General features: G+C 49.5%; 3 non-coding genes across 3 annotated transcripts; 1 reads left to right on the top strand and 2 right to left on the bottom strand.

The window, feature by feature from the left end:
- Positions 1-10,198: 10,198 nt before the first annotated feature.
- On the bottom strand, positions 10,199-10,270 carry trnap-agg (transfer RNA proline (anticodon AGG)). Its single transcript has one exon. It is a non-coding gene; the product is annotated as a tRNA-Pro (tRNA).
- Positions 10,271-11,556: 1,286 nt separating this feature from the next.
- trnaa-agc (transfer RNA alanine (anticodon AGC)) lies at positions 11,557-11,629 on the top strand. Its single transcript has one exon. It is a non-coding gene; the product is annotated as a tRNA-Ala (tRNA).
- A 754-nt stretch (positions 11,630-12,383) lies between these two features.
- On the bottom strand, positions 12,384-12,456 carry trnap-agg (transfer RNA proline (anticodon AGG)). The gene has a single exon. It is a non-coding gene; the product is annotated as a tRNA-Pro (tRNA).
- Positions 12,457-13,411: the final 955 nt, after the last annotated feature.

Here is a 13,411-nt window from a genome sequence, read left to right as displayed (position 1 = left end):
AGTCCAGTCTGGTGTCCCTCAGCTTCAGTCCAGCACAGTCTGGGGTCCCTCAGCTTCAGTCCAGCACAGAATGAGGTCCCTCAGCTTCGGTCCAGCACAGTCTGGGGTCCCTCAGCTTCGGTCCAGCACAGACTGGGGTCCCTCAGCTTCAGTCCAGACTGGGGTCCCTCAGCTTCGGTCCAGCACAGTCTGGTGTCCCTCAGCTCCAGCATTGTCTAGTCTGGTGTCCCTCAGCTCCGGTCCAGTGCAGTCTGGGGTCTCTCAGCTTCAGTCCAGTCCAGTCTGGTGTCCCTTGGCTCCAGTCCAGTCCAGTCTGGTGTCCGTCAGCTCCAGTCCAGTCCAGTCCAGTCCTTGGTGGGGAAGGCGACTCCGATCTTAGCTGGCACAGAACCAGGAAAGGAACCTAGAAAGAATATTGTTATTGCAGGTGTGAGGGACACAGACACAGACGTCACCATGACATCAAACAGCAAGAGGAGACTCTTCCTTGAATCACAGACACGACCGGGCGGCGCCCCCCTGTCTGCTCACCTGCACCTCCTCTTCTTCTTCTTGTCCTTCCCGGCAGCCTGCTCCTCCTCTCCCTCGCTCTTCCTCTCCTGACCTACAGTCTCCACCGCCTCCATCAGCTCGTCCTGATCATCTCTCTCCACCGACACGCAGCTCAGGGAGTTTAAAAAGACGCACCAGCGCTTCTGAAGCAGAGACAGGAGAGTCACGTTAAGAGTCGGACTGGACACTCCAGTACATGAACACTGCACTGAGAGAGAGAGAGGGGTTCATACAGACACACCTGGACACTCCAGTACATGAACACTGCACTGAGAGAGAGAGGGGTTCATACAGACACACTGACTGGACACTCCAGTTCATGAACACTGCACTGAGAGAGAGAGAGAGGGGTTCATACAGACACACTGACTGGATACTCCAGTACATGAACACTGCACTGAGAGAGAGGGGTTCATACAGACACACTGACTGGACACTGACTGGACACTGGACAAGAGTAAAGAGAGGATCAGAGCATTACCCACCTTCTAATTCTTCTGTCTCACAGGAGGTGCTGATTAGACCTCCTCCAGCTGGAGTCCGAGGAGGGAGAGAGGGGGCAGGAGAGGGACAGCACAGGGAGAGGAAGAGAGACACAGGTGGGTCAAGTGTCCCAAGAGCACAGAGACTCTGCTGAGATCACACTCACGGTGAGTGAGCCTGGGTGTAGCCCACTAATACTGACCCACTGGACACCACAGGACAGAGAGGAGGAGGAGTAGAGAGACACACTGCCTGGTGTAGGGAAAACCGGTTCAGGGACGCCAAATATGTAATCATAGTGGCTCTCTGAAGGCACCAGTTCTGTAGGGTTTGGGCATTTACTGAGACAATTATTAATTGTAGCAGTAAATCACAAAGTTGATTCTTTTGATGGCTTTAGAATCCAACCATGCGACATAACTCAAACAACACGCACACACAGGTACTAATACACGAGGATACATTTATTAATACATAGAATATGCATGTAAATCTAACCGATCTTATCGTGAGGGTTATCAGAATACAAAATATATATATATTCGGTCAGTTACAAAGTGTTACACATATCAAGAGGACATACGTTCAGTATATTATTCATTAAGACCGTTTCGTAAAGTGAACTTGGTTACAACTTCTACATTAGATACTCAAACAAGTACATAACTCTTAGGAATTAAATTGATATCAACTGGTTGGGATAACAATTGAATTCTCGAGCTGTAATGCATTGAAGTTGAATACTCATCCAATCTTTGGGGATTCAGATCTCCTGCGGGCACAAAGAAACAGTTGCAGGCTTGTTGCTGTCCAATCCGCGCTCTCTGGCTCCGTGCCAGGCTGTGATGTGCGGCTTGCGACGGTGCGCTGCTGATGCTCACTGTTGGCTTTAACTAGCAAAGTTTGTGCACAGGAGAAAAGATGACTGTGGGTCCCAGCAAGTCAGGAAGAGGACCGGTTCGTTCCTGATGAAGAGCTAGTTCTGAATAGTGATTCAGCTTTCCACAGTTCCGACCTGTTCACGAGGCCTGCTGCTGGTTACTCTCTGGCAACCTCCACTCTAGACTCTTAGAACAAAGGAAAGTTCTGGCACTCGGACACACTGGCCGTTCCGTGGTTGTCCGGGCTGAGTCTCAGGATGGTCAGGAGGCGCGCTGCGAGAATGTCCTGCCCTTGGGATTCTCCTTTGAATTCCCTTTAGAATTGTTGAATCTGAATCTGAATCTGAATCTCAATCTGAATCTCAATCTCGCAGGCTCTCTGTGTTGCCTGTTTTTACCTGGAGGAACTTCAGCTCATTGATTGGCTGAAAGTTCCATGGGCATCAGAGTCCCACGTGGGTTACTCGGCCCTACCGGTCCCTGATTGGTTGATCAAGGTGAGATATGAGTCACTTAGTCCTGACACTTAGTAATGCAGTCCAGATGTCCAACTCGCACTCCCTAGACAGATAGGCGCCAATGGATAACCATTGATCATGATAGCCAGGCTTAGCTAAGTGCATCCCCCTTTGGGAGCTGTCCTTATCAAAAGAAAACATCTTGCATGAATGGTTTCTCTGTGGCTGCACCACAGAGATGAACAGAGAAATGAGGCCTAATTTGGGAAAGCTCAGAAACACTTAATTCTGCCTTATTATTAAGCCTCGCCGCTACATATCCCCCCTTTTTGAAGGCCACGAGGTCCCGAGGCATTGTTGCCTTCAAAACAAAACAGAGTTAAGTGATGTCCCTTGTCATTAGAACATTAATCTTAAATGTCTACATTACTCCTTGAGAATTCATACCGGAACCAGCATTGGATACAAACAGGATGAATAACATCTGGAGAATGTATAAACACAGTAGGAGACATTATCTAAGTCTAGGAATTACACATCAGGAAGTTCACTGTCAATATCTGATACCTCTGTAGTAGATATTTGGGGAGAAATCACTTCCTTTCTTTTGACATGCTACCTTTGACTCATTCATGCTACCCGGAGTACATCTTGATGTGAGAGTACAGCATTCAGAGTACACTGTCAGTCATGATCCAGCTACCTGGCAGTAGTGTTACAATAACAACAGTACCTGTTCCCAGCCCCCGATAAACCACAACACCTGTTTTGGGTATCTGCTAGGGTGGTTTGGAGGTTTGTTCCATTAAAGCAAACTAACTACCTGTACCTCTTCAGGGCTTACTGTTTCTTGGATTTCTATCCAATTGAATAGTGTGGCACCTGAAGGCATCTTAGACCTCAAGTTTGGTCTTATATTGTCTGGTTCCAGACCGTAAAGTGTTAAGTTACCATGCTGTACTATGGCCTCCTCGGGAACTTACAGGAAAACTATTGGTTAGGTAGATGCATTGTGGTAGCTGTATCATGCCCGTCACAAGTCATAGTGTCAGTTAAATGTGGTGTGCTGACCAGCCATTTACTTCCCACCTGCTCTTCATGGAGTTCATTAACCTCCCTCTGCTCGTTAATAGCTTTACACCCTTCATTGGTGAATTGTTTAGACACAGCCAATGGATAGCTTTGGTAGCCATACCCATCTCAAGATTTGGAACCGAATTCAATCTTGGATTGCCTTCTGGGTGAGCTATGAGCGATGGGGTTAATGTCACATACTCCTCTACTGAGAAGAGTGGAATCAAGTGGGTTGGGATTTGTGCCTTGGTTAGACTGGCTACAGTGGCACTAAACTCCCTTAACAGGTCTTGTGTCAACATTCTGGCCTGTTGCACACAAGCATAAACCCACTGTATAACACCAACAATCATGTCCACTGGTTGGGGAATAAGATTTAACCCTGTTGCATAGGAAATTGCCTGTAATGTTTTCCCTAAGCTTTCCAACTTTTGCTGCTGTCGATACAGTCTGTCACTACCCTCTGGCATCTCTGACCCCTGCCTTCTTGGGGCAGTCAGGGTGAGAGTGCCAGTAGCACACAAACCTACCAGAAATAGCAAATGCACAACAGTGGTGGCAGCAATCAGTCCTCCCAAAAGTCTTTTCGGGTGGCTGATCCCAGTCATCTCCTTCTGAGTGACTGTTGCCTTTCTAAGCTGGCGCAGCGTGTAGATGGTGTCTTTCTCAGTATGCCCTGTGGCATCTTGGGCACCAACATCCTGGAAATCTGGGGAGATCTGACGCAGCGGCTGATGCTGCTCCTCCTTTTCCAGGGCATCTGCTTTTTCGATTTGTTCATGCCTGTGCTCTAGGAACCCTGCCGGGAGTGGTGCAGCGGTGGAGCATGCCTGACCCTCGGCTGAGTGGTCATCTGGAGCACCTGAGTGATCTGGGATTGTTATCCCATTCTCACTGTTCAGGTCCACCCTGCACACTTCCTGATTGAGGAATCCCTCTATCGGCATGTTTACAATCGTTCGCTGGGGGTAGGTGTAGGACACGTGCTCGCTCCCCCCTTCCCTCGCTAGGGGTTCAGGGAGCTGCCCCAGCAGTGGGATAGCTAGTTCACTGTCTTTGAACTCACTATCACTCACCAGGCCCATGTCAGTGCAGGCGGGGATTCTGACACCCCTCTTTGCGATGTCCTGCACTGGCAGGTGGGTGACTTTACCATCCAGCTCCAGTCTGGCTGAACCACTGTTGGTCAGACTCAGACTGACAAACTGAGCTGGTGGCTGTAAGAAAACCAGCTCGGCTTTCATTCCCTGTCCCTTCTGGGGGACTGGGTGTGTAGGCAACCCTGACGTTGAGGCAGGAACAATCAGGTCAGTCTCACTCACTACCTGGTAGTTGTGAGAAATAATGTTACCTGACTGCAGGTTCCCTGGGTCACAGCAGAGGGAATCGGCATCTGGGATCAGGTGTGTCCACAGCGCAGTAGTCTCAGCGTCGAGCTGGACCTCCTGTCTAACCTGTGAATGTTGCACCAGGGGCACCTGGCGGTGGCCCTGCGACAGCTGCTCAAGCAGATCCTCACTAATAGAGGGCCTCTCAGGGCTAAGGGTGAGGGCTACATCACCAACCTGCTCTCCTGCCATCTGGATCCCTTCCACCACTGCAGGGTGGTGTTCCTGACCCCTCTTGGGTGCCAGGGTGCACAGGGAAAGCTCCTTTTCATCGCCAGGTGGGGAGATCTGCTCCTCTTTAGGGATGTAAAAGGTGAGTGCTTTACCTGGTGGATCAGGCGGCTGCTTGGAGCACCGCTCCTGTGGCATGGAGGCTGTTGGGACCTCAGCCGGGACACGACTTCCCTGTATATCCGGGGAACAAGGAAATATTTTTATTTCTTGTCCAGAGGGAACAGAAGGAATCTCCGCATAGGCTTCTGTGTTCGGTGGGCACTGTGTGAGCACAGTCTGCCTCTTGGCCCCCCTTTCCTTCTGTACAGAAGGCTTAGGAGCCTTGACCTGTTTCCACACCTTGCCTTTCTGGTGATCCACCAAAGGTTCCTCTCTGAGTCGCATGCCCTTTTCTTTTTCTACCCGTTTGAGCTTGCCGTGTGACATCAAACACCTTTCAACCTCAGTGTCAATCAGTGTCTCACTGGGTAAGACATCTCCCATGGCAGCCTTGAGGTAAAAGCTTCTTGCTTTTCCTCTGCGTTTTACTGCCTGCTCTGTGACTTCAGGGGTGGAGTCAGCACTCACTTGGGAGTGGCTGACCTCACTCAGGCAGGAACCCTTCCGCTCAATCAGATAGACTGAGGGAGGGAAAGGGGGCGGGTCTCCGCCTCCTCCAGTGGAGAGTATCAGCTCATTCACGCTTCCGGCAGCCTTGGGGAGCGGTTGTCCCTGTCCTAATAAAGCTTGTTCAAGCCTGGCCAGGCGGGTGGCTACTGAATCCTTTTGTTCAGCTTTTTCTAGCCCTTTCCCTCCCCCGGTGTTCTCATGGCACTTAGGACGCTGGGTGCGGTCCTGTGTGCCTGCTTTGGAACGGGGCTTAGCCAGCTCAGGAGCCTGTGCTCCTTCGAGCAGGGGGGAATTAACCCTGCTGGCTCTGACGGCGAACACAGTCGCTTTAACAGCTTTTTGCTCAGAGCGACTTTGGACATCATACTCCCAGGCTTTCTGCACGAATCTCTTAATATCAGTCATTTTCATGGTCTGTGCATCTGTATGCATTAAGATCATCTTTCTGACTGACGGGTGGAGATTCGCAATGAATAAACCCTTGAAATGTGTGTTCTCTTCGCAACCCTCATCATTTCGCCCTGCAAAATAAGTTCGTCTAAGTCTCTCGTAATATTCGCGAGGGGACTCTGCTCTCTCGTGCTTAATGTTAAGAGCGGCGGCTATCGCAGCAGTCGGGTCAATAAACGCACTGTATTCTTCGATAAGTGCTTGACAAAGCTGCTCAAAGTCATTACAGACTTCTTTCATCTGCCTAGCCATCCACTCATGTACAGCTCTGCTGGTAGTTTTCCTGACCAGAAACACTTTCTCCTGTTCTGTGGCGTTTGGCAGGTACTGCAGGTAATACCTGAGGTCTTGAATATAACTCTCGATATTATTCTCTGACACTGCGGGGTCAAATCTCTCTATGTCCTTCGCTAGCTCTCTCAGAGAATGGAGATTTATTCTCCTAGCTTCTCCGCTGACGGAGATATGGAAGAGATCGTGGTCAGACCTGTCGCTGCTAGAGAGAGTGCTTAATAGCGACTCGAATTCAGAACTTTTAGCAACCATCGTTAAACTTAAAGAGTATTACTTTTAAGTACGAAATCACAGTTTTACCACAGAAAACCACAAGATCAAGTATGCAATCAACCCGGTAGATCGCAAAAGATCACAAAACAATCAAGCACTGCTTAAAGAGCAAGGGGAACTTTTTCTTTCGGCTTTCAGCACACTGTATTGTCGTGTATGAAACCCGCGGCGTTTTATATTGAATTATTCCGCTTGGTTGACTCATTTCAGTCTTGCCACGCCCGTGCCAGGGACGCCAAATAATGTAGGGAAAACTGGTTCAGGGACGCCAAATAATGTAGATTATGCCGGTTCAGGGACGCCAAATATGTAATCATAGTGGCTCTCTGAAGGCACCAGTTCTGTAGGGTTTGGGCATTTACTGAGACAATTATTAATTGTAGCAGTAAATCACAAAGTTGATTCTTTTGATGGCTTTAGAATCCAACCATGCGACATAACTCAAACAACGCGCACACACAGGTACTAATACACGAGGATACATTTATTAATACATAGAATATGCATATAAACCTAACAGATCTTATCGAGAGGGTTATCAGAATACAAAAGATATATATTCAATCAGTTACAAAGAGTTATACATATCAAGAGGACATACGTTCAGTATATCATTCATTAAGACCGTTTCGTAAAGTGAACTTGGTTACAACTTCTACATTAGATACTCAAAACAAGTACATAACTCTTAGGAATTAAATTGATATCAACTGGTTTGGATAACAATTGAATTCTCGAGCTGTAATGCATTGAAGTTGAATACTCATCCAATCTCTGGGGATTCAGATCTCCTGCGGGCACAAAGAAACAGTTGCAGGCCGTTGCTGTCCAATCCGCGCTCTCTGGCTCGGTGCCAGGCTGTGCTGTGCGGCTTGCGACGGTGCGCTGCTGATGCTCATTGTTGGCTTTAACTAGCAAAGTTTGTGCACAGGAGAAAAGATGACTGTGGGTCCCAGCAAGTCAGGAAGAGGACCGGTTCGTTCCTGATGAAGAGCTAGTTCTGAATAGTGATTCAGCTTTCCACAGTTCCGACCTGTTCACGAGGCCTGCTGCTGGTTACTCTCTGGCAACCTCCACTCTAGACTCTTAGAACAAAGGAAAGTTCTGGCACTCGGACACACTGGCCGTTCCGTGGTTGTCCGGGCTGAGTCTCAAGATGGTCAGGAGGCGCGCTGCGAGAATGTCCTGCCCTTGGGAGCCTTCTGCTCCTGGGCCGTCCTGCCCTGGAATTCTCCTTTGAATTCCCTTTAGAATTGTTGGATCTGAATCTGAATCTGAATCTCACAGGCTCTCTGTGTTGCCTGTTTTTACCTGGAGGAACTTTAGCTCATTGATTGGCTGAAAGTTCCATGGGCATCAGAGTCCCACGTGGGTTACTCGGCCCTACCAGTCCCTGATTGGTTGATCAAGGTGAGATATGAGTCACTTAGTCCTGACACTTAGGAATGCAATCCAGATGTCCAACTCGCACTCCCTAGACAGATAGGCGCCAATGGGTGACCATTGATCATGATAGCCAGGCTTAGCTAAGTGCATCCCCCTTTGGGAGCTGTCCTTGGACCTTAAATCACCTTGCATGAATGGTTTCTCTGTGGCTGCACCACAGAGATGAACAGAGAAATGAGGCCTAATTTGGGAAAGCTCAAGAAACACTTAATTCTGCCTTATTATTAAGCCTCGCCGCTACAGTGTCCTTTAGCCTGTGGTCCCGCCTTACATGGAGAGCATCGTGCAGCTGTCAAGCGTTTCGCAGCCACGCCCCCTTTTCATCTTCTCTCTGGCTTAAGCGTCACTCCGCCCCTCTCTCTTGACATTTCATGTCAGCATGTCAGAAGTCCGAGTGACATTTTTAATGGCTGAGTGAGGGCACGATGCTGAAGCAGAGAGGCCACTTCAGCCACAGAGACTTGTGCTAGGTGAGATCTGAAAGACGGACTCGCAACAGAAACAGACCAAAAATGTATGGGTGAGATCAAAAGGCAAATGCAACATTCAGCAGAGGGCGTCTAAAGATTAGGGAACGGGCGACTGAAATCCATGTGAGGCAAACTTTCCGGTGTGTGTACTGCAGCTGGGCTTGTTGGCGTAATTGGTAGTGCGTCAGTCTCGTCATCTGAAGGGCCTGAGTTTGATCCTCACACGGGGCAGGGCTGCTTCCTCTCTTGCTCTTTTCAAACACTTGCGGCAACTGTTCGCTCATAACCACGTCTGGAATGCGTGACCTTTACACGGGCGAGAAGCAACGCCGCATCCCTTTTCTAAAGAACATTCACATTCAGAAATAAGTCAAGAAATTTGCCATTACTTTCGCTCGCACTGCTGTCAGCCTGCCCATGTTGCCAAAGAAAGATTCACTCGGCGTCAACATGACAGAACAGCGATCACTTGAAAACAATGTTCCACACTCCGTAAGCAAGAACTTCAGTGTTTGCAGTCACCCGATATGCCGATAGTCAAAGGAGCGCAAAACACGAAGCGTCAAAAGACAAGATGAGTTGATGGAAAGAGCGTTGAATTGATGAGCACAAAAGTTCAGCTCGTACAATAGGCAACGAAGGTCTCAGCGTCGTCATCGCACTTGAAAGGACTGCCTTGCAGACCAAGGGCAGTGGGGGGTGCCCGGTAAGAGGGGCAGAGGCGGTAAGACATGATGCCGAGACGCATGAAGCGAGGGGGATTAGCTCAAATGGTAGAGCGCTCGCTTAGCATGCAAGAGGTAGCGGGATCAATGCCCACATCCTCCAGGTCTGAGTTTGGATCTCCGGAAGCCCGGTGCTCTTGTTTAGCTTCTGCGACTTCTGACAGGTGCTCCTCCGTTGCGGAGAGAATGTCCTTCAGTTGTCAAGCGTTGAAGGGCCACACCTCCTTCCCAACCTCAGTCTGCACTGAGTGCGTCTCCGGCATTTTCTCGTCCAATTTGTCAGCTTAGCAAGTGAAAAGTATATCCGAGTGAAAACAGTGCTGATAATACTCTCACGAATTGTTAGAAGACGTGCTTTTGATCATCGATTGCTTAACAATCACATTCGTTCGACTTGAGCCATCAAGCTCGTAGTTTTCCTTCAAATCTTGAAAGCTCTCAGTGAGAACATCATAGGCTGCAGGACGCCCCATAACTTGATTACTTCAACAGAAAGAAGAGCAGACAGCTCGACAAATATGTGAGGCGCAGAGAGCGCAAGGCGAGCCGCACACGTTTCGGTGGCTGAGAGAGGGCAGTTTTTGCTTCTGCATTTCCCAAGTAAGGACGCATGACAACAAGCGATCGCGGTGCTCATCTACGACACAGTGGTGATGAGTTTTCAGTACGTGTTCTTTTGAACAAGCAATGAGGTTGCCGCCTTGGACAGCTGACTGCACGCTCTCATTGTGCCACGTGATGAGAATTCACCAGGCTCGTTCAGTCATTAGTCACATTCCATCGTTTGCCATAAGCAGACGCTGCGAAGTGATGTGGATATCAGTTCCCAGTCTTGTGGAAGAGGAGGAAAAGAGCACACGAGGGCTCGTCCGGGAGTTGAACCCGGGACCTCTCGCACCCTAAGCGAGAATCATACCACTAGACCAACGAGCCACAGCAGCCCTTTCCATTTCAATCTGTCAGCGAGCTTGAGGATGGGGAGAGGCGCCATTCGCTCGTCCAGTCAGACCTTCATCAATAAGTCAAGAAAGCTGCAATTACACGACTGCCTTGCAGACGAAGGGCAGTGAACTGTGCCCGGTAAGAGGGGAACAAGCGGCACTAGGTGACGCCGAGGCATAAGTCCCAGCGAGGGGGGTTGGCTTGTATGGTACAGCGCTTGCTTTGCATGTGGGAGATAGCAGGATCAATTCCCGCATCCTCCAGGTGTGTGCTTAGAGCTTGATGTGCCGAAAGGTGTCCTTTAGCCTGTGGTCCCGCCTTACATGGAGAGCATCGTGCAGCTGTCAAGCGTTTCGCAGCCACGCCCCCTTTTCATCTTCTCTCTGGCTTAAGCGTCACTCCGCCCCTCTCTCTTGACATTTCATGTCAGCATGTCAGAAGTCCGAGTGACATTTTTAATGGCTGAGTGAGGGCACGATGCTGAAGCAGAGAGGCCACTTCAGCCACAGAGACTTGTGCTAGGTGAGATCTGAAAGACGGACTCGCAACAGAAACAGACCAAAAATGTATCGGTGAGATCAAAAGGCAAATGCAACATTCAGCAGAGGGCGTCTAAAGATTAGGGAACGGGCGACTGAAATCCATGTGAGGCAAACTTTCCGGTGTGTGTACTGCAGCTGGGCTTGTTGGCGTAATTGGTAGTGCGTCAGTCTCGTTTTCTGAAGGGCCTGAGTTTGATCCTCACACGGGGCAGGGCTGCTTCCTCTCTTGCTCTTTTCAAACACTTGCGGCAACGGTTCGCTCATAACCACTTCTGGAATGCGTGACCTTTACACGGGCGAGAAGCAACGCCGCATCCCTTTTCTAAAGAACATTCACATTCAGAAATAAGTCAAGAAATTTGCCATTACTTTCGCTCGCACTGCTGTCAGCCTGCCCATGTTGCCAAAGAAAGATTCACTCGGCGTCAACATGACAGAACAGCGATCACTTGAAAACAATGTTCCACACTCCGTAAGCAAGAACTTCAGTGTTTGCAGTCACCCGATATGCCGATAGTCAAAGGAGCGCAAAACACGAAGCGTCAAAAGACAAGATGAGTTGATGGAAAGAGCGTTGAATTGATGAGCACAAAAGTTCAGCTCGTACAATAGGCAACGAAGGTCCCAGCGTCGTCATCTCACTTGAAAGGACTGCCTTGCAGACCAAGGGCAGTGGGCGGTGCCCGGTAAGAGGGGCAGAGGCAGTAAGACATGATGCCGAGAAACCTGAAGCAAGGGGGATTAGCTCAAATGGTAGAGCGCTCGCTTAGCATGCGAGAGGTAGCGGGATCGATGCCCGCATCCTCCAGGTCTGAGTTTGGATCTCCGGAAGCCTGGTGCTCTCATTTAGCCTCTGCGACTTCTGACAGGTGCTCCTCTGTTGCGGAGAGAATGTCCTTCAGTTGTCAAGCATTGAAGGGTCACACCTCCTTCCCAACCTCAGTCTGCACTGAGTGCGTCTCCGGCATTTTCTCGTCCAATTTGTCAGCTTAGCAAGTGAAAAGTATATCCGAGTGAAAACAGTGCTGATAATACTCTCACGAATTGTTAGAAGACGTGCTTTTGATCATCGATTGCTTAACAATCACATTCGTTCGACTTGAGCCATCAAGCTCGTAGTTTTCCTTCAAATCTTGAAAGCTCTCAGTGAGAACATCATAGGCTGCAGGACGCCCCGTAACTTGATTACTTCAACAGAAAGAAGAGCAGACAGCTCCACAAATATGCAAGGCGCAGAGAGCACAAGGCGAGCCACACACGTTTCGGTGGCTGAGAGAGGGCAGTTTTTGCTTCTGCATTTCCCAAGTAAGGACGCATGACAAGCGATCGCGGTGCTCATCTACGACACAGTGGTGATGAGTTTTCAGTACGTGTTCTTTTGAACGAGCAATGAGGTTGCCGCCTTGGACAGCTGACTGCAAGCTCTCATTGTGCCACGTGATGAGAATTCACCAGGCTCGTTCAGTCATTAGTCACATTCCATTATTTGCCATAAGCAGACGCTGCGAAGTGATGTGGATATCAGTTCCCAGTCTTGTGGAAGAGGAGGAAAAGAGCACACGAGGTCTCGTCCAGGAGTTGAACCCGGGATCTCTCGCACCCTAAGCGAGAATCATACCACTAGACCAACGAGCCACAGCAGCACTTTCCATTTCAATCTGTCAGTGAGCTTGAGGATGGGGGAGAGGCGCCATTTGCTCGTCCAGTCAGACCTTCATCAATAAGTCAAGAAAGCCGCAATTACACGACTGCCTTGCAGACGAAGGGCAGTGAACTGTGCCCGGCAAGAAGGGAACAAGCGGCACTAGGTGACGCCGAGGCATCAGTCCCAGCGAGGGGGGTTGGCTTGTATGGTACAGCGCTTGCTTTGCATGTGCGAGGTAGCAGGATCAATTCCCACATCCTCCAGGTGTATGCTTAGAGCTTGATGTGCCGAAAGGTGTCCTTTAGCCTGTGGTCCCGCCTTGCATGGAGAGCATCGTGCAGCTGTCAAGCGTTTCGCAGCCACGCCCCCTTTTCATCTTCTCTCCGGCTTAAGCGTCACTCCGCCCCTCTCTCTTGACATTTCATGTCAGCATGTCAGAAGTCCGAGTGACATTTTAAATGGCTGAGTGAGGGCACGATGCTGAAACAGAGAGGCCACTTCAGCCACAGAGACTTGTGCTAGGTGAGGTCTGAAAGACGAACTCGCAACAGAAACAGACCAAAAATGTATCGGTGAGATCAAAAGGCAAATGCAACATTCAGCAGAGGGCGTCTAAAGATTAGGGAACGGGCGACTGAAATCCACGTGAGGCAAACTTTCCAGTGTGTGTACTGCAGCTGGGCTTGTTGGCGTAATTGGTAGTGCATCAGTCTCGTTATCTGAAGGGCCTGAGTTTGATCCTCACACGGGGCAGGGCTGCTTCCTCTCTTGCTCTTTTCAAACACTTGCGGCAACGGTTCGCTCATAACCACTTCTGGAATGCGTGACCTTTACACGGGCGAGAAGCAACGCCGCATCCCTTTTCTAAAGAACATTCACATTCAGAAATAAGTCAAGAAATTTGCCATTACTTTCGCTCGCACTGCTGTCAGCCTGCCCATGTTG

The sequence above is a fragment of the Lepisosteus oculatus genome, chromosome 14 (assembly GCF_040954835.1).
Source record: "Lepisosteus oculatus isolate fLepOcu1 chromosome 14, fLepOcu1.hap2, whole genome shotgun sequence".
NCBI classification, from domain to species: domain Eukaryota; kingdom Metazoa; phylum Chordata; class Actinopteri; order Semionotiformes; family Lepisosteidae; genus Lepisosteus; species Lepisosteus oculatus.
The sequence above is the reverse complement of the archived record's forward strand: the minus strand, read 5'-3'. Positions and strand labels throughout refer to the sequence as shown.